We start from the raw sequence: 25,863 nt of genomic DNA on the forward strand, positions 1-25,863 counted from the left end.
CTTGCGATTCCTGTACGCTACCTCCTGTGCCTGTGGTGGTACCAAAGCCACATGTGTCCCATCTATGGACACAATGACATGGGGCATCCCTCCCAGGGCATAGAATCCATGCTTGACCCCAGTCAACATTTCAGGGGTTGGGAAATGGATGAACTCATCCAGGTGAAGCAACATGGCCTCTAAGAAATCATGCAGCACACGGCAGAACATGCTCTGGGACATGCCACCAACATGAGCTATGGTATTTTGAAAGGTACCCGTGGCAAGAAAATGTAGGGCTGCCATTACCTTCAGCTTGGGTGTCAGTGCCGTAGGATACCTGTGCAGCGGTTGCAGGTGTGGTGCCAGCCTCGCCGTCAACTCCTCAATCAACGGTTGGGGGAAGCGGTAGCACCGGATACAGTCATTCTCCCGCATGTCAGCCAAGTCCGGAATTGCTCAGGGAAGAGGCGGCGCTCTGCAGTAATTTGGAAGTGACAAGGAAGAGTGAGTGCACTACAACAACAATTTTTTGGTGCTGAGCACATGTTAATCTGTCAATACACATATGCGACATACGGAGTCAGGTATGTGCCACATGCCCTGGACACGTATGGCTGCCAGGTGACACTCCTACCAAGACCCAGCTACACACGGAGATTGTAAACCTCCACATGTCATGGCATGGGATTAGCTGTGTCCCAGTGTAAGTGAACAGCCAGACGCAACACAGGAGTGACATACATCAACACATCAGCAGAAGTAGGCTGTCGATTTCAGAGACTGGTAGCGGAACACTAGAGCCACAGGTCACATGACATTACACTAGGACAGCCCACACACCTTGCCAATAAGGTGTACATGTAATGACTCACCACACATTCATAGAGAGGATGCAGACATGTCCTTGTGACGCTACTCCGTGTCCCATGCATACATACGCACCTCACATCCGATACCACATGTGGCCTGGTGTGCGTAACAGTGTGCCATGCCCATCTACACACAGACACATGTTGGTTGCTGCAACAGGTGATGCATTTGAGGGAGCACCAACATCAAGCTAATGGGGACACCCCACACATACATGACATAGTCACATCGTGCACCGTGGGTAGTGACATGTCTGGTGTGGTAACCCCTGTAGCGGGCATCAGGGGACACTTGCGTGTGTTGTTGACTGTGCCATGCCAGTGACGCTCATCCCAAGTGTGCAGTACCACATGCACACATGTCAAAGGAGTTAAGGGCATGCCTGGCACACATTGCACCGTCACACATAACATCTGTACACATCTCATCATACATCTGGTGCCTTCTCGACTCAGGAGTAATGTGCCACATCACAGCCTTTCACACCTGTGCCCCACACATGTAGTACTGCCCAGACAATGCCTTGATGTCCATCCATGGACAAGTATGTCAGCCCTATTCCTTCCGGCGTGCTGCCTGTCACCACTGTGATGTGTGAAAGGCACCGTACATTCGCTCAGAGGGCCTGTGTGCGTTCCCTATCACTATGGGAGTGCTGCCGTATGTGTACCCATAGTGATAGTGAGCGTACGCACGCGTGTACGGTCCGTATCACTATGGGTACACATGCGCGAGAACACCCATAGTGATAGTGAGCGTACAGGCGTGTGTACGGTCCGTACCACTATGGGTACACATACGCGTGAACATCCATAGTGATAGTGAGCGTACAGGCGTGTGTACGGTCCGTATCACTATGGGTGTTCTCGCGTATGCGTACTCATAGTGATAGTGAGCGTACAGGCGTGTGTACGGTCTGTACCACTATGGGTACACATACGCGTGAACACCCATAGTGATAGTGAGCGTACAGGCGTGTGTACGGTCCGTACCACTATGGGTACACATACGCGTGAACACCCATAGTGATAGTGAGCGTACAGGCGTGTGTACGGTCCGTACCACTATGGGTACACATACGCGTGAACATCCATAGTGATAGTGAGCGTACAGGCGTGTGTACGGTCCGTATCACTATGGGTTTTCTCGCGTATGCGTACTCATAGTGATAGTGAGCGTACAGGCGTGTGTATGGTCCGTACCACTATGGGTACACATACGCGTCAACACCCATAGTGATAGTGAGCGTACAGGCGTGTGTACGGTCCGTACCACTATGGGTACGCATACGCGAGAACACCCATAGTGAGACGGACCGTACACATGCCTGTACGCTCACTATCACTATGGGTGTTCTCGCGTATGCGTACTCATAGTGGTACGGACCGTACACACGCCTGTACGCTCACTATCACTATGAGTATGCATACGAGAGAACACCCATAGTGAGACGGACCGTACACACGCCTGTACGCTCACTATCACTATGAGTACGCATACGCGAGAACACCCATAGTGAGACGGACCGTACACACGCCTGTACGCTCACTATCACTATGGGTGTTCTCGCATATGCGTACTCATGGTGGTACGGACCGTACACACGCCTGTACGCTCACTATCACTATGAGTACGCATACGCGAGAACACCCATAGTGAGACGGACCGTACACACGCCTGTACGCTCACTATCACTATGAGTACGCATACGCGAGAACACCCATAGTGAGACGGACCGTACACACGCCTGTACGCTCACTATCACTATGGGTGTTCTCGCATATGCGTACTCATAGTGGTACGGACCGTACACACGCCTGTACGCTCACTATCACTATGAGTACGCATACGCGAGAACACCCATAGTGAGACGGACCGTACACACGCCTGTACGCTCACTATCACTATGAGTACGCATACGCGAGAACACCCATAGTGAGACGGACCGTACACACGCCTGTACGCTCACTATCACTATGGGTGTTCTCGCGTATGCGTACTCATAGTGGTACGGACCGTACACACGCCTGTACGGGCCATTGCTATGCATTTGTGGTGCCCTAGGGCCCCGCTACGCACCGTACCTGTGTGTGAAACTCCAAATTACATAGGGGACGCATGAGGGACAAGTATAAAGGCCTACATGCATGCTGGTTGTCATGGAGACCAAGTTTAAAGTTTGATTTTTTTTCTGCAGGTGCACAGCAGTAGTCAGTTTGAATGAATCTACTTTGTTGCAATGTGGTTCTGGAGTTGACATCATGCTCAAGAAAAAAACACAATAAGAACCCACTGACTGTGCTAGGTTTGAAGGGATTGGAGGAAACATAGGATGCAAATGTGAGTGACCAATCACTCTGTACTCCTGTGCATGAAACAGGCCAGCAAGGCAGATATAAGGCAGCCAGGTCCCATGAGGGAGCACTTGCCTGCACATCTTTGTATTCGACGACCCAGCTGCTGCTACTACTGATTCCCCGGAACCATGTCAAGGTCTGTGGAGAGGTCACAGCCTTTCACCCTGGAGGAGAACCTGGCTTTGCTGGATGTGATCCTCCCACAGTACCCCCTGCTGTATGGCCGACCAGGGTATCAGGTGAGTGCAGAGTCTACTAGCACAGACTGTGTCCCTTGTTTGTGACTGTGACTTCTGGCATTGTGTCCAGGTGTGGCACACATGCTATGTACTGTAGGGGGGATCCCAGGGGGGGGATGACTGATGTCTCCCAGCCAGTGCATGCTGTGGTGCATGTCTGCCGTCCTCACTTGCATTGTGTTTACTGTGACAATCACTGCATGGTGCATGCCACATTCTGCCTGTCTTGTCCTCCTGGGAATGTGGCCTCTACAGTCCTCATGTGATTATGTGGTCAGCGCAGTGTGACAGGTGACTGTACCCACAGATGTGTGTTAGTTCTGTGTACCTGTGCTGAGAGTGTCCACATGATGTGTTCGTACCCTGGACATCGGTGTGTGTGTAAGTCCCCTGTCATGTGGGTGGGTGCATATGTGGAGTGTGGCACCCGGGCTGCATGAGGGATGGATATACCCTGCCCATGTGATGTGAGCAGGGAGCAGTGCTGTGTGTCTGATGTGCAGGGCCAGCCCCACACCTGTGAGCCCCCCCCGTCTAGTGGCACATGTGCAGAGTGAGGTTTGTCGCTGCATTTGGCAATGGCAGGTGAATGTCCTGTGCCTGTGTGTGTCTGTGTACTCTGCTGCGGTAGCGTCAGTGGCCTGTGGCATGTGACTGCTTAGAGGTGCTGCACATTATCCTGGTGTAGCTTGTGATGCACAGTGTGAGCCTGGATCATTGATTGTGTCGTTGCCCTCATTCCACCTGTGTACTTTTAATGGCACGTACTGCTTTTGCCCTTCCCCAGAGGATCATGTCCCTATGACAAAGGTGCAATGCGTTGGATGCATACTATGCCTTGTTGTAAACAGCAAATTTGTTCTAATATGTCTCTCTGTGACATGTGCCTGGTGTATTGATGTAGTGTCACTTGTTCATCCTCACAGGTAGGCGCCTCTGCCAAGAAGCAGATATAGATGACCGCCATCAGTGCCGTGAGGAGTGCGGATGGTCGCAAGCGGCGCCTGGCCCAGGTGAGGAAACGCTGGCAGGATATCCGGTGCTGGACGCAGAGGATCGCACGGGTCCTGCTGGGGGACTCACCTGAGACCCATAAGAACTGCGGGTGCCGCCGTCTGACCCACATCCACAAGCGTGTGCTGGCGGTGGTATTTCCAGACTTGGACAGGCGCTTACAGGAGAAGCAGCAGCAGGAAGGGGGTAGGTACATGTGTGTTTGTTGTGTGTCACCAGCATTTGTAAGTACACAGTTGCATGGATAAACTGCCAGGGTTTAAAGGTGCTGTGCAGATCCTGTTACCCACAGTATAGCGGTGCCCTCCTGCCTCCCTTCCCCTCCTTGCAATGTGTTCCCTGGTCTGTGTGTAGTCACTCCTTCACAAGGTAATGTAGGCTGGCGCTTTCTCCACGTGAACTATGCATGTAGCATCATGTGTGGGGGTGGTGTGTAACAGGTTTTGGGACCTTGCCTGTGCCCTGTCCAGTTCAGTACATGTGGGTTCCATGTCAGTTGGCACTGATGCTGAGTCCAGACATGGGAGTTAGTCTCTCAAGTGTCATGCCTTACAGCACGCATGTCCTATGTTGTGGCCTGTGACATGATGTGCATGAGTGTGCGATACGCATAGTGCAGGGATGGTGGCGTGTGTTGCAGTCATTCCCATTCAGGACCATGGAGTTGTGTGGCCACTACTGTCCCCTGGGGCATATTTTCATAGGTGTCATGTGTGTCATCACAAAACGTGGACACTCTCAGTGTCTACAGCATAGGTTGTGCTCTGTGCCATTGTCCCCTACCGTATATTGATGTAAAATGTAGTACAAGTGTCCACTGTACAGCCTGACCTGATTTTCCTTGTTCATACTCACGGTGGCCAGTGCCTGTGTGTCTTGTTACAATCATCTGATGATGGCAATTTGTACATGATTATTTGGACAGGCGCACCTTGGGTATTTGGCGTCCAATCTTGCATTTATGCAGCCCCTGTGTATTTCACCCAGACTAAGAGATGTAAGTGCCACCTGTGTCTCAACAAATTGTCTCATGTAGGGGGTGGTTGGTGCGGGCCAAGCCTACATGTCAAAACCAGAATTCTCCTTGCTAGGTCTGGCCAGTGTGTGATGTTTGTCTGGACATACACTCAAGGTGCAGTGAGCCAATCATGGTGGGCATGTTTTCAGTATTACCTATGCAGCATGTGCCTCAAGTTCATGGATATGGTCCCTGCTCATCCCTATTTTCGGCAACGCTGTGTGGTGCAGATGCAGTGCTGGATTGTCCCCAGGGCCTGGCTCCTATGTCAAACTCCATTTCATGTCATTTGCTATTGTGTCATGCTCTCCATGAATTTTCAGTGGCATGGTGGGTCAACCAACTGTGTGTTGCATGCCCTACATCTGTACCTTGTTTTGTAGATGTTACTGATCTTTCTTTTCAGGCTATGCACTGTAACCTATGTAGATTGGACTCATGTGACATATGTATACAGGTGTGTGATTAATTGCTGTCTCTTCACCTTGCCCACAGCATCGTCGGGGGACACGGAGGGAGACATGAGCACAGACGGAGCGGAGGGACCGAGCACCAGTGCCAGCGTTGACATCGTGGCTGGCACATTGAGTGGAACTGAGGCGGAGGAGAGTGAGGCCGAGGACCTGTCCACTGGCACGACAGAATATGAAGCTGACGGGTCCGAGGATGATCTCTCCGAGTGGGCGGAGACTGCACCAGCAGCTGACAGCGGCACAACATCTCACCCCGCCCCCTCCATTGCCATCAGCCGCCTCCCACTTGCTTGTGTCCCTTCCCAGCGTGCCCGGTCACCACATGTCTCCTTCCTGCCAGGCACCGCACCCCCTGCCCCTGTCTCCACTGCTACCGCCAATGCCGAGTCTGTGGACATCCAGCGGCAGTTGCAGGTTGGTCAGGCTGCGATGCTTAATGTCCTCCATGGCCACAGCCAAGTGCTGAACAACATGGAAGCATACTTGGAGGGCATTTTTTCATCGCAGGCTGACCAACGCAACTTGCTGAGGTCCATTGACTCCACACTGACTGCAGCAGTGGGTCTCCTGCAGCGCTTCGTCCAACCCCCTACCCCTGACCCATCCACACTTCCCACTCCCATGCCTGTCCCACGTACACCCAGACGTCAGTATGCACCCACCACAACAGACACAGGCACCACACCAGCAGGGAGGGTCATACGCACACCTCCTGGCACGCACACACAGGGTGAAGTAGGCACACCCACTGGGTCGGGGGGCAAACGTAAGTCACGCAGCCAGAGTGGGAGTCCGCATTCCACCAAATCCACTCCCTCCAAATCCCCTCCCCTCAGCTCTCCTGGCCACATATCCGGCAAGGACTCCTTCATGGCCGCTCTGTCCCTGAGCCCCACTGTGACACCACCCCGCAAGCGGTCAAGGGAGTCCCCGGTCAGGGTGGTTGAGTCCCCCCCCGTCCACACCCTCCCCCAGTGGCGCTGCGACCCATCCCTCTGCCCCCCCCCCTCCTTGGGGCCAGTGGTTCCTTCGGGTGCAGGGGAATCTCTGGAGGACCTTGCTAAGGTGTGCAGCGACATCCTGGCCTCCACCTTTGGCCCTGCCCCACCCCCTGTGGTGGAGTCCTCCATCCCTGCACCCACGACGCCTACCCTTCGACCTCATGTCCCTGCGGTGCCTGGTCCTTCCCCCCCACATGATGCCCTCCTCGCTGCGGAAGACCAAGGAGTCTGACTGTGCAGGCAAGCTAGGGGACACGCGTCCCACTGTGTCCCCCATCCAGCTGTGACTCATGGACTGCCCTATGGGCTTTGTATATATTGAACTTTATCCACACACACTTTATTTGGAAATGCTGAATGAAGCCTTTTTTTTTCCTTAGAACACTACTGCTTTTGTGGTATTGCTGTTGGTGGGGCTGCTACATGATTTTGGGTGGTGATCATGTGTTGGGTGTGTGGGAAATGTAGTAGTGTGCTGGTCATAGGGGGTACCCTGGTATCTGTGTGCCATCACAAGGTGTTAGCTAGGTTTCTCTGTTCATGTAAGCAGTTACTGCATGGTGAAATTGTCCCAAGGTGTGTTCCTTCCTCTGTGTACCCTGACATCTTCCCTGCAGGGTGTTCACAATATTTAGCGCTGAGCTGTGTCTACATTAGCTGGGTGTGTGACGGACCCCTTCAACTTTGGCCATGCATGCAGAGCGATGTCTCCACCTGCATCATTCGTGGCATCCTTGGTGATCACTGTACTTGTGCATGTAGTCTGTTGACATGACTTCATGTGGACATGTTCCCTTTTAGGCTGTATGCATGTGTGTACTCCCAGCCTCGCACACATGTGTTACATGTACTGCAGGGTCTTTGTGCACCTGACTGACAATTGTGGCAATTGGATCTGTGGGTACTCCACCCTTTTTTTTCCATGGGCACTGCTGGGGGCCTCTGCCCCCACCCCTCCTGTGTCTGGGCACTGCTGGGAGGACTCTGCACCCACCCCTCCTGTGTCTGGGCACTGCTGGGAGGACTCTGCACCCACCCCTCCTGTCTCTGGGCACTGCTGGGAGGACTCTGCACCCACCCCTCCTGTCTCTGGGCACTGCTGGGAGTGATAGGCACACACCCCTCCTGTGTCTGGGCACTGCTGGGAGGACTCTGCACACACCCCTCCTGTCTCTGGGCACTGCTGGGAGGACTCTGCACATACCCCTCCTGTCTCTGGGCACTGCTGGGAGTGATAGGCACGCACCCCTCCTGTTTCTGGGCACTGCTGGGAGGACTCTGCACCCACCCCTCCTGTCTCTGGGCACTGCTGGGAGGACTCTGCACCCACCCCTCCTGTCTCTGGGCACTGCTGGGAGTGATAGGCACACACCCCTCCTGTCTCTGGGCACTGCTGGAAGTGATAGGCACACACCCCTCCTGTCTCTGGGCACTGCTGGGAGTGATAGGCACACAACCCTCCTGTGTCTGAGCACTGCTGGGAGGACTCTGCACACACCCCTCCTGTCTCTGGGCACTGCTGGGAGGACTCTGCACCCACCCCTCCTGTCTCTGGGCACTGCTGGGAGTGATAGGCACACACCCCTCCTGTCTCTGGGCACTGCTGGGAGTGATAGGCACACACCCCTCCTATCTCTGGGCACTGCTGGGAGTGATAGGCACACACCCCTCCTGTGTCTGGGCACTGCTGGGAGGACTCTGCACCCACCCCTCCTGTGTCTGGGCACTGCTGGGAGGACTCTGCATCCACCCCTCCTGTCTCTGGGCAGTGCTGGGAGGACTCTGCACACACCCCTCCTGTCTCTGGGCACTGCTGGGAGGACTCTGCACCCACCCCTCCTGTCTCTGGGCACTGCTGGGAGTGATAGGCACACACCCCTCTTGTGTCTGGGCACTGCTGGGAGGACTCTGCACACACCCCTCCTGTCTCTGGGCACTGCTGGGAGGACTCTGCACCCACCCCTCCTGTCTCTGGGCACTGCTGGGAGTGATAGGCACACACCCCTCCTGTGTCTGGGCACTGCTGGGAGGACTCTGCACACACCCCTCCTGTCTCTGGGCACTGCTGGGAGTGATAGGCACACACCCCTCCTGTGTCTGGGCACTGCTGGGAGGACTCTGCACACACCCCTCCTGTCTCTGGGCACTGCTGGGAGTGATAGGCACACACCCCTCCTGTCTCTGGGCACTGCTGGGAGGACTCTGCACCCACCCCTCATGTCTCTGGGCACTGCTGGGAGGACTCTGCACACACCCCTCCTGTCTCTGGGCACTGCTGGGAGGACTCTGCACCCACCCCTCCTGTCTCTGGGCACTGCTGGGAGTGATAGGCACACACCCCTCCTGTCTCTGGGCACTGCTGGGAGTGAGAGGCACACACCCCCCCTGTCTCTGGGCACTGCTGGGAGTGATAGGCACACACCCCTCCTGTGTCTGGGCACTGCTGGGAGGACTCTGCACCCACCCCTCCTGTGTCTGGGCACTGCTGGGAGGACTCTGCACCCACCCCTCCTGTCTCTGGGCACTGCTGGGAGTGATAGGCACACACCCCTCCTGTGTCTGGGCACTGCTGGGAGGACTCTGCACCCACCCCTCCTGTCTCTGGGCACTGCTGGGAGGACTCTGCACACACCCCTCCTGTCTCTGGGCACTGCTGGGAGGACTCTGCATCCACCCCTCCTGTCTCTGGGCACTGCTGGGAGTGATAGGCACACACCCCTCCTGTGTCTGGGCACTGCTGGGAGGACTCTGCACACACCCCTCCTGTCTCTGGGCACTGCTGGGAGTGATAGGCACCCACCCCTCCTGTGTCTGGGCACTGCTGGGAGGACTCTGCACCCACCCCTCCTGTCTCTGGGCACTGCTGGGAGTGATAGGCACACACCCCTCCTGTCTCTGGGCACTGCTGGGAGTGATAGGCACACACCCCTCCTGTGTCTGGGCACTGCTGGGAGGACTCTGCACCCACCCCTCCTGTCTCTGGGCACTGCTGGGAGGACTCTGCACACACCCCTCCTGTCTCTGGGCACTGCTGGGAGGACTCTGCACCCACCCCTCCTATTTCAGGATATGTACGCTTAGAACATACACGGGTGTGGGTTCGCTCCATGCATATGAGGTGGGGGTAGGGTCCCGTACATACACTGTTGGGGTACGCTCCATACGTCCGCGGGTGAGGGTATGGGTCGTACATACACGGTTGGGGTGGGGGTATGCTCCATACGTACGCGGGTGAGGGTACGGGTCGTACATACACTGTTGGGATGGGGGTATGCTCCATACATACGCGGGTGTGGGTACGGGCCGTACATACACGGTTGGGGTGGGGGTACGGTCCGTACATACACTGTTGGGGTGGGGGTACGCTCCATACGTACGCGGGAGAGGGTACGGGTCGTACATACACTGTTGGGGTGGGGGTACGCTCCATACATACGCGGGTGTGGGTACGGGCCATACATACACGGTTGGGGTGGGGGTACGGGTTGTACTTACACTGTTGGGGTGGGGGTACGCTCCATACGTCCGCGGGTGAGGGTACGGGACATACTTACACTGTTGGGGTGGGGGTACGCTCCATATGTACGCGGGTGAGGGTATGGGTCATACTTACACTGTTGGGGTGGGGGTACGCTCCATACGTATGCGGGTGAGGTTACGGGTCGTACATACACTGTTGGGGTGGGGGTACGCTCCATACGTATGCGGGTGAGGGTACGGGTCGTACATACACTGTTGGGGTGGGGGTACGCTCCTACATACGCGGGTGTGGGTACGGGCCGTACATACACGGTTGGGGTGGGGGTACGGGTCGTACTTACACTGTTGGGGTGGGGGTACGCTCCATACGTACGCGGGTGAGGGTACGGGTCGTACTTACACTGTTGGGGTGGGGGTACGCTCCATATGTACGCGGGTGAGGGTACGGGTCGTACTTACACTGTTGCGGTTGGGGGTACGCTCCATGCATATGGGGGTGGGGGTACGGTCCGTACATATGCGTCCCCACGCTATGTGATGCTTGTGCGGGCCGTACCCAGGCCTTTGCCACGTGGGTACAGCCGTCCCGCCATTGTTGGGATGACGTAGGTGTGGGCGTGGTACGACTCGTACCCACGCTCTTAAGGCGTGGGTACGGGACGTACCTGTATTGTTGTGTTGCCGGTTCGCGTCGTCAAGCACTTCCGTTGTGGCGGACGCTGGCTTTGCTGGACACGCCGCCACCCCCTCGTAGTGACCAGGGCCTGGGGGTCAGGTATGTCCAGGGCATGTGTGCTGTGTGACTTTGGTGGGGGTTTTGTGCCTGCCCCTGGTCCTGCCCCCCCTCTTTCCCCCCTCCCTTTGTTGTTCTGACCTTCTGCGGCGTCTGTGTCGTAACCTGTGGAGGAGGTCGACTGCTATGAGGGCCGGGATGACACGTAGGTTTGGGTCCATGTCTGTCCGTCGCGTGCAGGTACTCCTTGTTCGCGTCGTCCTGATTTCCCGGCAGTTTTTGGCTGCCGGAAAATATTCACCATGCGGGATGACGTCGGTGCGAATCGTGATTCCTGGTTCGTGAATGGCAGGCTGCGTGCGTCCCGACGTCACGTCGGCGCTTTCCCGGATCACATTTGTATGTTTATTTTCGTCGGTCAGGGTTTTGTACGATTCGTACGGAAATGGTGTTTCCGTGCGATTTGTAATTCCATGTTTGTATATTTTTAAGACCGGGTACGCGTCGGACGGAGAATATGCTCCGTCCGACGGTTCGTACCCAGTTTTTACAGGATCGTGATCGGCACCATAGTCTTTAGTTTGCTTAGTTAGCCCTGGCCACCAATAGTGCTGTTTCAGTAAAGAAATAATCGCTGTAACGCCTGTGTGCACAGATCCAAAACCCTTGTGTGCAGCTAGTATTAAGCCTTGCATACGATCCATATTTGGTATTACTCTATCCCCCACTCCAGAAATCTGAGCATATGGAATGTTTTGTGCATCTAACTTTTAGGAGTATTTGAGTGGAAATGTTTTAGGCACTGCTGAGCTGCCTTTGCGTGATGCGATGACAGCTACCATATTATCTCCGTCTATTTTCGTTTTTGAATGAGTGAGTGCAGCTACGGAAGCCGTGCGAACAGCCCTCTTTGCGGCTTCATCAGCCAATGAATTCCCTGCAACGTGAACTCCATCACGTTGATGCCTCAGTGTATGGATCATGTGTGTCCTCGGTAGCTCGGCTTTCAAACCCGTTTTGCTCCCAATGTTGTGAGTACTCATTGTACAACTTTACACAGTAAAAGGAATCACACACAATTAGTGTGGGGAATTCGTGATCCGTATTTACAAGTGCCAGTATCAGTGCTTTTAATTCTGCCAACTGAGCCATGCAGTCTCCTAGAGATTGCGTTTTTGTGCAACTCGGATGGAACTTGCCATCACGCATGTGACCTTTAACGATAGCACACGCCAAAAAATATTGCTGCTTACTTCCTATGGCCGGTTGAGCAGATCCGTCAGTATAATTAATATATTCATACTGATCGAGAGGCAAGATTTCATTTTGTAGAGGATATTCTTGTTCCTATTGCAGGAATGCTTGTGTTTTTAAACTTGGATCAAATCTGTATTCAACGTATGTTGCAGTAAGAGAATTTGCCCATTGTATCCATCTTAGATGTAACGCTTTCGCATTTGGGATGCTGTCCTTTGTAACAGCTTCTAAAGCCAGTATGGGATTTACGACAATAATGCGTTTCCCTGAGCCAGTGCTCTTTCCCTTGCTACAGCAGTCTGAATGGCTGTCAGTATTTTTTCTGTTGAAGTGAAACGCATTTCTGCATTCGTGTACAGGTGTGATTTGTATGCGAGTGGTACTGTTTCTCCTTCATTGAAGGTCAAATAAGTGTACCCGCATTGGCCCGCAATTATCCGGATCACCAAGTGGCGTACATTTACGCGTGTTTGGAATCATGTCTCCCTGGAGTGAACGAAGAATATTAGTATGTTCTTGTGTCCAATTTCTGGCTGAAAGTCAGGTTTTATTAAGTCATAGAAAGGTTTTACCCTTTGTGCGTAATCTAAAATGTATGTCCTGCCGAAATTTAGGAATCCCAGTATTGATTGTAAATTTTTTAATGATGTTGGAGGCTGAAGCAGCGCACACTTTTCTAAAAAGTTAGCTGCCAGACTTTTGCCTTCACTTGACAGCTCATATGCCAAATATAGGACATTGAGGTGGGCTATTTTCGATTTTTAAAGTTGAATTTGTAGCCCTCTGTGGCAAATCCCATAATAATGGTGCTTACCCTGGTCAAGTGCCTCACTAATTCGTTGTCCGTTAGATAAATATCATCCACATAGGACAATGCTTCTTCATCAAGTTTTTGAAGTAACTCTGTTACTCTTGCTGAAAGTACCCCGGGGCTATTCTTATACCCCTGGGCTAGTTGACAAAATTGCCGTTGGGACCCTAACGCACTGAATGCGGTCAGATACCTGCTTTCAGGCGCTATATTTTGGCAGAAAATCAATTTGAGATATCAAGTGTTGTTTTGTATTTTTTGCACACAATGATATTCATTAATGCGGCACTATGTGCATTTTGGACCGCAAATGTCTTTGTGCATGAGTTTAAATGCCTGTAATCTAAAACTCAATGATATGTATTGTCGGGTTTAGACACGGGAAACAAAGGATTGTTCATTGGAGAGGTACATTTTCCAATGACCCCCTGGTATTCAAGTTGATCTAAGATCTCCCTGACCTGTTTTTTAGCTTCTTGCTTTATTGGATATTGCCTCTGAGCTTTAGGTGAAACTTTTAATGGAATCACGTGGTAGGTTGAGTTTTCATCCCACCCAGCGTGATTTTTGTACAATGCTGGAGCTTGGGCTACGGCCCACTCCTGTGCATGAATCACTGACACAATATCGAAAGACTAAAAATCGACCTACAAATATATCGATACAAAATAATCGATCACATTATTATCGACATCATATACTTATTTAAAACATTACAAAAATATCGAACACACAATTTCGAACTACAGAAATATAGGTACACAAAATATCGGCAACACAAATATCGAAATCCTAAAATATCGATGCTCAATAATATACATATACTTCATAACAAAATATCGTAAACTAAAATATCGACCACTAAAATATCTCCATTTTACTAATATCGACTATATAACATTTAATGAAAACCTAAAATCAAACTACATAAACACCAAATAATGTCTTTTATCTCTACACAAAATTCTTATTAAACAATTATATATTTACTACATTTAAAAATGGATTTAAATAATTAACTCTTTACTAAAACATTATTAACAACATTCCTACATTAAACAACTATATTATTAAATTATACTTTATCAATTCATGCATCCAATACATAATATAATGTTTAGAAAAATACATATAGAATAATACACCACAAAACCACTAATTAGCGTTTTCCTTATTAGGAAACTAACTACCAGAAAAAAAAAAAATAATTCGAACTAACCAATAAAAACACTCCGAATTCAAACTGACCAATAAAACACATATTACAACATCCAAAGCACTATAAAAAGAAGTTCAACTTCATTCACAGTCCAAAACCAAAAAAACGAAATTGAATGAAGAGGAAAATAGACTGGATTGCAACTACAGATATAAGAAAATCAACATACAGGAAATGTTTAAAACTATCAAAAGTAAGTTAACTATATTATTCTCATAAAGACTCAAATAGAATAAATTGTAATTACAATATACATACACTATAAATAAATTAATGTCTTCTTTCTATTTCATGTTTTCACTACAGGAAACTCCAAAAGAAACTAAGAAAATACAGAACAGCACCAAAAAAGATACAACTAAAAAGTAAGTATTTCACAACCAAAAATCAACTAATAGATTAAAATACCACCCTAATTAAATCCCAATTGCAAATCCCCTAACCATTCCCTATAAAAATATAGAAACAATTATTACAACACATTTCCTTTTCTTTTCCAGACAAAGAAAATACTAGAGGAAAATCCCACAAATAAAGAATCAGGAGCATTCTACTCAAACACATCAAAACCAACTTTGTAAGTATATAGTAACTAAATCTTGTTTTTTTCTACTGAAAATTAATATAACATCATATATAATAACTATAATATATATTTTTCATAGATAAAACAACATCAAAATGACTGAAGGAGCTGAATTCATAACAAGCCAGAAGGGAAAAATGTTACTATGCTATATGGGGTACACTTACACACAGGAAAAAGTGTATGGTTTAAAAGTTAACTGGAAATGCACTAAATACTACTCTAATAAGTGCTATGGGCGTGCTACAACACGACAAACAACAGTACTATACACTAGAGAACATAACCACCCACCAAACATTACTGAAATCGAAGTCAGATCTGCTTTAGAAACTATAAAGGAAGCTAGCACAAGTTCTCAAAAACCTACCAGTGTAATTTTAAAAGAGCAGCTTCCCAAAATTCCTAAAACTGCTACTACACAAATGCCATCTGTAACTTCACTCAAAAGAACTATTGCACGTACTAAAAAAACCACTACTACTTCAACCCCAATTCCTCACACATACAGTGAAGTTATTCTAAGTCCAGAACAAAGTATAACTTTAAACAAAGAACCATTTGTCATTTTTGATAATAAAAACAATGACAAAAGAATAATAATATTTGGAACAGCTAATAATCTCTGTAAACTACAAGAATCACATAACTGGATGATGGATGGGACTTTTACCATATGTCCCAAACCATTTTTACAACTATATACAATACATGTCATATATCACAATTGCAATATACCATTAATTTACACATTATTACCAAACAAACATAACTCCACATACACTGAACTATTAAATATAATAAAACAAAAAACAAATGACTTTTCCCCACAAAAAATAATCCTAGATTTTGAACATGCAATGATTAATTCTATATTAAAAACACACCCCCATACCTCCATACAAGGCTGTTACTATCATTTTAATCAATGCCTATGGAGACACATGCAAAAATCAGCCCTAAGCATTGAATATGCAACTAATTCATCTTTTGCATATCAAATAAAAAAACTCATAGCACTAGCTTATGTACCTGACACAGACGTAACAGAACATTACAACATTTTAATAGACAGCGCCTTCTACAAACAAAATGAAGAAAAACTAAGTTCACTATTGGACTATTTTGAAGATACATGGGTCGGCAGACTACATAGATCTGGCCACAGAAGAAACCCTAAATTCTTAATTCCCTGGTGGAACGTATACAGAAGCACCTTAAATGGAGAATCCAAAACTAATAACGCAGTTGAAGGATGGCATAACGCCTTCCTACAATCAACAGGCAGAACAAAACCAACACTAGAAAGATTTATATCATGCCTACAAAAAGAACAGAGTTATCAAGAGTTCCGAATGGAACAATCCATAACTCAGCTAACTCCAAAAACCTCAAAACAAACTAAACAAATGTATAAATATCTAGAGCAACAAGTAAAATTGTACCCTACTACCAAAGGCCTAGAATACCTAAACATCATAGCTAAAACACTTCTTTAAAGTACAAATACAAATAAATGACTAATTACCCATTTTCAATAATATCAAACACATAAAATATATGTATCTTATTACAAAAATAATTACTGTGTGTAACATATTTATACATATTGTCAAAAATATATTAACACACATTAATAATATTTGTAATAAAATAAAAAAGAACAATAATATTAAACAATACCCACCCACAAGAAATAATAATAAATTAACTTACCACGTTTATTCCAAAGTCTGAAAAATCCATTTCCTGCTTACACAATCCAAACATAAAAAAAGGTTCCCAAAAAAAAATGCAAAAAGACAACTGGCGATAAAATCCATAAGCCATTCACCAAATATCCTTCGAAAATCCATGAAAAACCCGAAAATTACTAAAAATATTAAAAAACGATCCATGAAAACCGAAACATTTAAAGTAGTGTAAAAACCATATTGTTCAATAAAACGAACACACACTTCTTTAAAAAAAAAAATGAGTTCATCCGAAACGAATAACCTAGAAAAGAAATAGTAAAAACAAAGCAACTGACATTCCCACCCACATAAAACAACACATAAACACGTACTAACAATAATACTAGATTTAAAACACTTCTAAATATACATTAAACACCTTAAACCTAACTTTCGAAACATGCCTACACATCGTTAAAAACACGTAAAAACACAACACGCAACTCTAACACATAACATTTCCAAATATAACTAATATATGTACAGCTACACTAAACATTATCTAACTAGGCTCAAAAGTAAATTTAAAACCATCTAAAACACATAAAACAAACCTTACCTTTCACGACGCGAAGTAACTCCCAACCGCGAGCTTCCCTTCAAACCAAATGACCCAAAACAACATTACCCGGTCACAAAATAGAGTGTCCAAAACATAATAAAACATTTAACTATACTAAAAAGGCCTAAATAAATCAGGTAAAACAGTAAATTCACACACAAATATTTTATATTATTTAGCAAAAATATACCTATTTTTTTAATTTACCTACAAATTGTCAACAAATGTTCCTAATTTGTAAAATTATATAAATAAATATTTTAAAATTTAAAATATTTATTATTATAATTTCTAAAAAGATAATACTACAGAACAATGTATGAAAAATTGTTAAATTTTTTTTGCCTGAATGCTAAAATTTTATTTATGTTAAAAAGATGTTTATTCCAAAACATTGTAAAAATAATTAATATTAATATTTTACATATTAATATTAATAAAAAAGGTATAACATATTTGTACTACAAATATTAAAATGTTGATATATGAAAATATTTGTTAAAAGTTTTGTATAAAGATTTACAAAACCTATTGCTATGTTAATTTTAATTTAAAACACTACATTGTACAACATTATTAATAATCTTTATAATTTACTTAAAAATGTTTGAAAATATACTTAATGTACAAAAAATTTGTTCTGACCTATATTCAATATGTTTGAATGTAATTACAATATAAATAATGCTATTTCTGAATGATCTTACTCAAATGAATAAACAATAACAAATTTAAAAAACTACAACATGTTCTTGTCTTATGAATTGTGTTTCTCTGATTATTAATATTAATCTTCTATTATGAATATTTAACATATAGAATAATTATTTCATAAAAAATTACAAATCAATCAATATTATAAAATTACAGAATACCATTACCCATTATTCCAATACAAAATATTCATATATTTTTCCTAATAATAATATTAAATATTCCAAACATATCAAATTAAAAGGTTACATGTATATATTATCCTAAACTATAAATATAGAATTAATTACTACAAATCCAATATATAAAAATACAATACAAATAATATTCACTTAAATATATTTTTATAACTACTATATCAATGTAATTTAATTAAATTAAATACCAGACAGATTAGAGTAGTTGCTGGACACTGACCATAAACAATTTACTATTCCCACTCCACTCTATAATAAATAAAAGTAGATGCTTGACACTGACCATAAATAATTTACTATTCCCACTCCAGTCTATAATAAATTAGAGTAGGTGCTGGACACTAACCATAAATAATTTACTATTCCCACTCCAGTATATAAAAAATTAGAGTAGGTGCTGGACAGTGACCATAAATAATTTACTATTCCCACTCCACTCTATAATAAATTAGAGTAGGTGCTGGACACTAACCATAAATAATTTACTATTCCCACTCCAGTCTATAATAAATTAGAGTAGGTGCTGGACACTGACCATAAATAATTTACTATTCCCACTCCAGTCTATAAAAAATTAGAGTAGGTGCTGGACAGTGACCATCAATAATTTACTATTCCCACTCCAGTCTATAATAAAATAGAGTAGGTGCTGGACACTAACCATAAAAAATTTACTATTCCCACTCCAGTCTATAATAAATTAGAGTATGTGCTGGACACTGACAATAAATAATTTACTATTCCCACTCCAGTCTATAAAAAATTAGAGTAGATGCTGGACAGTGACCATAAATAATTTACTATTCCCACTCCAGTCTATAATAAATTAGAGTAGGTGCTGGACACTGACCATAACTAATTTACTATTCCCACTCCAGTCTATAATAAATTAGAGTAGGTGCTGGACAGTGACCATAAATAATTTACTATTCCCACTCCAGTCTATAAAAAATTACAGTAGGTGCTGGACAGTGACCATAAATAATTTACTATTCCCACTCCAGTCTATAATAAATTAGAGTAGGTGCTGGACAGTGACCATAACTAATTTACTATTCCCACTCCAGTCTATAATAAATTAGAGTAGGTGCAGGACACTAACCATAACTAATTTACTATTCCCACTCCAGTCTATAATAAATTAGAGTAGGTGCTTGACACTGACCATAACTAATTTACTATTCCCACTCCAGTCTATAATAAATTAGAGTAGGTGCTGGACACTGACCATAAATAATTTACTATTCCCACTCCAGTCTATAATGAATTAGAGTAGGTGCTGAACACTAACCATAAAAAATTTACTATTCCCACTCCAGTCTACAATAAATTAGAGTATGTGCTGGACACTGACCATAAATAATTTACTATTCCCACTCCAGTCTATAATAAATTAGAGTAGGTGCTGGACACTGACCATAAATAATTTCATATTCCCACTCCAGTCTATAATAAATTTGAGTAGGTGCTGGACAGTGACCATAAATAATTTACTATTCCCACTCCAGTCTATAAAAAATTACAGTAGGTGCTGGACAGTGACCATAAATAATTTACTATTCCCACTCCAGTCTATAAAAAATTACAGTAGGTGCTGGACAGTGACCATAACTAATTTACTATTCCCACTCCAGTCTATAATAAATTAGAGTAGGTGCTGGACAGTGACCATAAATAATTTACTATTCCCACTCCAGTCTATAAAAAATTACAGTAGGTGCTGGACAGTGACCATAAATAATTTACTATTCCCACTCCAGTCTATAATAAATTAGAGTAGGTGCTGGACAGTGACCATAAATAATTTACTATTCCCACTCCAGTCTATAAAAAATTACAGTAGGTGCTGGACAGTGACCATAAATAATTTACTATTCCCACTCCAGTCTATAATAAATTAGAGTAGGTGCTGTACACTGACCATAACTAATTTACTATTCCCACTCCAGTCTATAATAAATTAGAGTATGTGCTGTACACTGACCATAAATAATTTACTATTCCCACTCCAGTCTATAATAAATTAGAGTAGGTGCTGGACACTAACCATAAAAAATTTACTATTCCCACTCCAGTCTACAATAAATTAGAGTATGTGCTGGACACTGACCATAAATAATTTACTATTCCCACTCCAGTCTATAATAAATTAGAGTAGGTGCTGGACACTGACCATAAATAATTTACTATTCCCACTCCAGTCTATAATAAATTTGAGTAGGTGCTGGACAGTGACCATAAATAATTTACTATTCCCACTCCAGTCTATAAAAAATTACAGTAGGTGCTGGACAGTGACCATAAATAATTTACTATTCCCACTCCAATCTATATTGAATTAGGATTACTATATATGTTAGATTTTTTAAAACAATTACTAATTTGTAAACACTACCCACCCTTATCCCCTATAAATCCTACATCACTCTTATTAAATGAATTATCTTCTTAAAATTGTTAAATGTTAATTAAAATAACATTTCTAAATTGAAATAATTTTTTATGAATAATAAAATTTTTATATATTTATAAAACACTCCCCACCCTTATCCCCTATAACCCCAAAATACCACTTATGAAATTTATTTTATTATTAAAAAGATTAAAATTTACTTTTATTAAGAAATTAGAACTTTGCATTATATTTTTCAAAAATAAAATATTACATATATTTTGAAAGCACTCCCCACCCTTATCCCCTATAACCCCCAATTCCCACTTATGAAATTTATTGTATTAGTAATTTATTTAATTTTAATTTTTAAACCCAAAAATTAAATATCTATTTTTTTTTTATAAAATATTAAATATTTCTCAAAAACACTCCCCACCCTTATCCCCTATAACCCCAAAATCCCACTTATTAAATGTATTTTATTAGTAAAATGTTTAATTGTAAATTTTAATACAAAAATTTAAATTTAAATTTTTTTGAATTCAATATTAAATAATAAATATATATCTAAAACACTCCCCACCCTTATCCCCTTTAACCCCAAAATCCCACATATTACATTTATTTTCTTATTACAATTTTCACATTTAAAATTTTAAAAATAATTTGAAATGTTTTTATTTCTAAATATAATATTTCAAAATTTATATCATAAATTATTAAATTTTATTACTAAAATTTTTAATTTTTAATTTTCATACCAAATTTGAAATTTTTTTTTTATTAAATATTAAATATTAAATATATATCTAATACACTCCCCACCCTTATCCCCTATAACCCCAAAATCCCACTGATTACATTTATTTTATTATTACAATTTTCACATTTAAAATTTAAAAACACATTTGAATTTTTTTAATTTTTTTTAAATATAATATTTCTAAATTTATATCCTAAAATATTAAATTTAATATTTATTTCCAAAACACTCCCCACCCTTAACCCCTATATACACAACATCCCACTAACAATATTTTTTTTCATTATTAAAATTTAAATATTACTATTTTGTTCAAAATTTAAATTCAAATTATACAAATATTTATTAAAATATTTTATTTCTAATATATATTTTTAAAACACTCCCCACCCTTATCCCCTATAAACCCAACATCCCGCTCCTAAAATTATATATCCAAATTAAAAAAAATTTATTAATAATATTTCAATAATTATATACTAAAATATTAAATATAATATTTATTTCCAAAATACTCCCCACCCTTAACCCCTATATACACAACATCCCACTAAAAAATTTTTTTTTCATAATTAAATTTTAAATAATTGAATTTTGTTCAAAATTTAAATTTAAATTCTACAAAAATTTATTAAAATATTTTCTTTCAAATATATTTTTTTAAAACACTCCCCACCCTTATCCCCTATAAACCCAACATCCCGCTCCTAAAATTATATATCAAAATTTAAAAAATTATATTAATAGAAACAAAATTGTTATTTTTAATACACTTAAATAAACATTTGCTGACACTTCTAAACAATAATTTTTTACAAATCACAAAGTAACTTAATACTATACTTTTTCGATATTTTTACTACACGATATTCTGGTGCCGATCACAATCCGGTAAAAACCGGGTACGAACCGTCGGACGGAGCATATTCTCCGTCCGACGCGTACCCGGTCGTCAAAATATACAAACATGGAATTACGATTCGCACGGGTACACCATTACCGTACGAATCGTAAAAAAGACCGACCGAACAAAAAACACCTACCAATGCGATCCGGGAAAGCGCCGACCTGACGTCGGGACGCACGCAGCCAGCCATTCACGACCCAGGAATCACGATTCGCACCGACGTCACCCCGCACGGTGAATATTTTGCGGCAGCCAAAAACTGCCGGGAAATCAGGACGACGCGAACAAGGACCACCAGTACGCGCCGGACAGACGGCGACGCGAACAAGGAGGACCAGTACGTGACGGACACACAGGACGACGCCACCAAGGAGGACCCGTACGCGACAGGACGACGCGATCAAGGAGGACCCGTACGCGACAGGACGACGCGAGCAAGGAGTACCAGTACGCGACGGACAGACATGGACCCGAACCTACGAGTCATCCCTGCCCTCATAGCAGTACACCTCCTCTACAGGTTACGACGCAGACGCCGCAGAAGGTCAGAATAACTAAGGGAGGGGGGAAAGTGGGGTGGGGTGGGGGTGGCACGACCAGGGCAGGCCACAAAACAACCACATGAGTGACACACTACACATGGCCTGGACATACCTGACTCCCATGCCCTGGTCACCACGAGGGGGTGGGGGCGTGTCCTGATAATCCAGCGACCGCCACAACGGAAGTCCGTCACCACGCGAACCGGCAACACAACCAGACAGGTACGTCCCGTACCCACGCCTGAAGAGCGTGGGTACGAGTCGGACCACGCCCACACACGTCACCCCAACAATGGCGGGACGGATCGCACCCACGTGGCAAAGGCCTGGGTACGGGCCGCACAAACATCACATAGCGTGGGGACGGATATGTACGGACCCTACCCCCACCCCGTATGCAAGGAGCGTACCCCCCAGCCCAACAGTGCAAGTACGACCCGTACCCCCACCCGCGGACGTACGGAGCGTACCCCCAGCCCAACAGTGTAAGTACGACCCGTACCCCCACCCGCGGACGTACGGAGCGTACCCCCAGCCCAACAGTGTAAGTACGACCCGTACCCCCACCCGCGGACGTACGGAGCGTACCCCCAGCCCAACAGTGTAAGTACGACCCGTACCCCCACCCGCGGACGCACGGAGCGTACCCCCAGCCCAACAGTGTAAGTACGACCCGTACCCCCACCCGCGGACGTACGGAGCGTACCCCCAGCCCAACAGTGTAAGTACGACCCGTACCCCCACCCGCGGACGCACGGAGCATACCCCCAGCCCAACAGTGTAAGTACGACCCGTACCCCCACCCGCGGACGTACGGAGCGTACCCCCAGCCCAACAGTGTAAGTACGACCCGTACCCCCACCCGCGAATGCAAGGAGCGTACCCCCCTGCCCAACAGTGTAAGTACGACCCGTACCCCCACCCGCGTATGCATGGAGCGTACCCCCCATGCCAACAGTGTAAGTACGACTCGAACCCCCACCCACGAATGCAAGGAGCGTACCCCCCTGCCCAACAGTGTAAGTACGACCCGTACCCACACCCGCGGACGTACGGAGCGTACCCCCACCACACCAGTGTCAGTAGACTCGTACCCTCACCTCTAATGCAGTGTGCGTAACCCCACCGTGTATGTGCCAAGCGCACATATCCAGAAATCGGAGGTGTGTGTGCAGAGTCCACCCAGCAGTGCCCTGAGACAGGAGTGGTGGGTGTGGAGTCCTCCCAGCAGTGCCCTGAGACAGGAGGGGTGGGTGCCCATCACTCCCAGCAGTGCCCTGAGACAGGAGGGGTGGGTGCAGAGTCCTCCCAGCAGTGCCCTGACACAGGAGGGGTGGGTGGTGAGTCCTCCCAGCAGTGCCCAGAGACAGGAGGGGTGGGTGCAGAGTCCTCCCAGCAGTGCCCTGAGACAGGAGGGGTGTGTGCAGAGTCCTCCCAGCAGTGTCCAGACCCAGGAGGGGTGTGTGCAGAGTCCTCCCAGCAGTGTCCAGACCCAGGAGGGGTGGGTGCAGAGTCCTCCCAGCAGTGCCCAGAGACAGGAGGGGTGTGTGCAGAGTCCTCCCAGCAGTGTCCAGACCCAGGAGGGGTGGGTGCAGAGACCTCCCAGCAGTGCCCTGAGACAGGAGGGGTGGGTGGTGAGTCCTCCCAGCAGTGCCCAGAGACAGGAGGGGTGGGTGCAGAGTCCTCCCAGCAGTGTCCAGACCCAGGAGGGGTGGGTGGTGAGTCCTCCCAGCAGTGCCCAGAGACAGGAGGGGTGTGTGCAGAGTCCTCCCAGCAGTGTCCAGACCCAGGAGGGGTGGGTGCAGAGTCCTCCCAGCAGTGCCCAGAGACAGGAGGGGTGTGTGCAGAGTCCTCCCAGCAGTGTCCAGACCCAGGAGGGGTGGGTGCAGAGACCTCCCAGCAGTGCCCTGAGACAGGAGGGGTGGGTGGTGAGTCCTCCCAGCAGTGCCCAGAGACAGGAGGGGTGGGTGCAGAGTCCTCCCAGCAGTGTCCAGACCCAGGAGGGGTGGGTGGTGAGTCCTCCCAGCAGTGCCCAGAGACAGGAGGGGTGTGTGCAGAGTCCTCCCAGCAGTGTCCAGACCCAGGAGGGGTGGGTGCAGAGACCTCCCAGCAGTGCCCTGAGACAGGAGGGGTGGGTGGTGAGTCCTCCCAGCAGTGCCCAGAGACAGGAGGGGTGGGTGCAGAGACCTCCCAGCAGTGCCCTGAGACAGGAGGGGTGTGTGCAGAGTCCTCCCAGCAGTGTCCAGACCCAGGAGGGGTGTGTGCAGAGTCCTCCCAGCAGTGTCCAGACCCAGGAGGGGTGGGTGCAGAGTCCTCCCAGCAGTGCCCAGAGACAGGAGGGGTGTGTGCAGAGTCCTCCCAGCAGTGTCCAGACCCAGGAGGGGTGGGTGCAGAGACCTCCCAGCAGTGCCCTGAGACAGGAGGGGTGGGTGGTGAGTCCTCCCAGCAGTGCCCAGAGACAGGAGGGGTGGGTGCAGAGTCCTCCCAGCAGTGTCCAGACCCAGGAGGGGTGGGTGGTGAGTCCTCCCAGCAGTGCCCAGAGACAGGAGGGGTGTGTGCAGAGTCCTCCCAGCAGTGTCCAGACCCAGGAGGGGTGGGTGCAGAGACCTCCCAGCAGTGCCCTGAGACAGGAGGGGTGGGTGGTGAGTCCTCCCAGCAGTGCCCAGAGACAGGAGGGGTGGGTGCAGAGACCTCCCAGCAGTGCCCTGAGACAGGAGGGGTGTGTGCAGAGTCCTCCCAGCAGTGTCCAGACCCAGGAGGGGTGTGTGCAGAGTCCTCCCAGCAGTGTCCAGACCCAGGAGGGGTGGGTGCAGAGTCCTCCCAGCAGTGCCCAGAGACAGGAGGGGTGTGTGCAGAGTCCTCCCAGCAGTGTCCAGACCCAGGAGGGGTGGGTGCAGAGTCCTCCCAGCAGTGTCCACACCCAGGAGGGGTGTAACACATGTGTGTGATGCCACAATTACCCACATCCATACTGCCTACAAGGGAACATGTCCCCATGAACTCATGT

This window comes from Triturus cristatus, chromosome 9, assembly GCF_964204655.1.
Source record: "Triturus cristatus chromosome 9, aTriCri1.1, whole genome shotgun sequence".
NCBI lineage: Eukaryota > Metazoa > Chordata > Amphibia > Caudata > Salamandridae > Triturus > Triturus cristatus.